Source organism: Ixodes scapularis, unplaced genomic scaffold (assembly GCF_016920785.2).
Source record: "Ixodes scapularis isolate PalLabHiFi unplaced genomic scaffold, ASM1692078v2 PGA_scaffold2__306_contigs__length_199485367, whole genome shotgun sequence".
Taxonomy (NCBI): Eukaryota; Metazoa; Arthropoda; class Arachnida; order Ixodida; family Ixodidae; genus Ixodes; species Ixodes scapularis.
Genome location: NW_024609857.1, coordinates 49806941 through 49808429, shown reverse-complemented (window position 1 = coordinate 49808429; position 1489 = coordinate 49806941).

The following is a 1489-nucleotide window of genomic DNA, read 5'->3' as shown; positions in this document are numbered from 1 at the left end:
CTAAAAAAAGAGCATTCCACAACAACCCTTTTGCGCGACACAGTAGGATTTGCAAATAATTACGATAGTTTATTTTTCAACATTTAGCGAGCAACTTTCACTTGCAATGTTTTGCCATCAAGGCGAGAGGCGCAACGGCGTATGCGCGTCTGTCTTCTGCAAGAATGATGGTCGCTTTCCGCAGCGCTTGTATATAAAATGGCCGACCATCGAGATTCACACGTTTATCAGAGACCTCTACGCTTCCCCGTCGCCCGTTGTTAGGAAGCGCGATAATTTGCGTAGTGGAAGTTGCGACAATCTAAAATGCGGTACATTTTGAAGATTTGAGTATTTCTTGCGGGACGCGGGACACGAGCGCTCATTGCGGGACAGTCCCGCGAATCGCGGGACGGGTGGTCACCCTACTGCCCGGTATATTCCCCTGCACTGATACTAGTGGTGATGTCCTTTTCTAACTTTCTCGAAAATAGCGAGAGTGCGCGTGCAGAGCTTCGACAGGCGCTCGAGATGGGGAAGAGCGGATATTAAAAAAAAAAAAAAACAACTCCTAATATGACGTCACGCTCCGGGAAAGAGGGGCTTCAGCGGTACTTTGAAAATAATTTTCCGCGACCTCCGTGCACCAAAATAAAAAAAAGAAATAAAAAATAATTCCGATATTTGCGATTTTGGAGGCCAAATGAACACAATTTAAGTGTTTTTCCTCAAATACTCAACCACTTTAGGTTCCCTTTAAATATTTTCTAGAACGTGTAATTCCATTTTTAATGAAAAAAAAAAATTTTGTCGAGTTTATCCGTGTATTAACATATTTTGTACAAATAGCCTCCCTCCCCGCCCCCCCCCCCCCCCCCCCCCCCCTCCCCGATGTCTGCAGTACAGAAATATCCAGTCCTTTACGATAAGATACCTTTCGCGTACAAAGACAGTGCTCAGAATAAAATTCCGGGGAATAAGATCTGCGCAGAATTAGGCGTAAGCGGCGTGCACATACGTTTCCTCTCGTCTGCATGTCGGCGCTGCAGACGGTTACCTATTTTGTATCGCAGTAATGTGTTTACTCCGAGGGGACCCTACGAGAGCAGGTTTTTTTTTTTTTTTTTTTTCAATTGTCGCATCGGGTGAGGCTGGCTCCGTACACCTGTTGCTTTCGTCCTAGTGCCACAGATAGCTTTCCCGTTCACTGCACCCGTATTTCGCAGTTGGTGAAGCAGCTACACAAGCCAGCACAAACTGACAAACGAGCTGTGCGAGCGAGCCGTACCGCCGTATAGTCGCGAAACCCTATAAAGCCTGGGTCCCACTGCTCGTATATCACACAAAAGACAGTCTGGCAGACACGAGTCACCGCAATATATCCGTTGGTAGAATGCCGCGTGCCTTACAGCTGTTCTCCTTGAACTCATTGCCACGCGGCATTCGAAGCACAGACAGTGACTCGCGTTTGAATCTGCACGCAGACTGTCTTAATTGTAGCATGTATGAG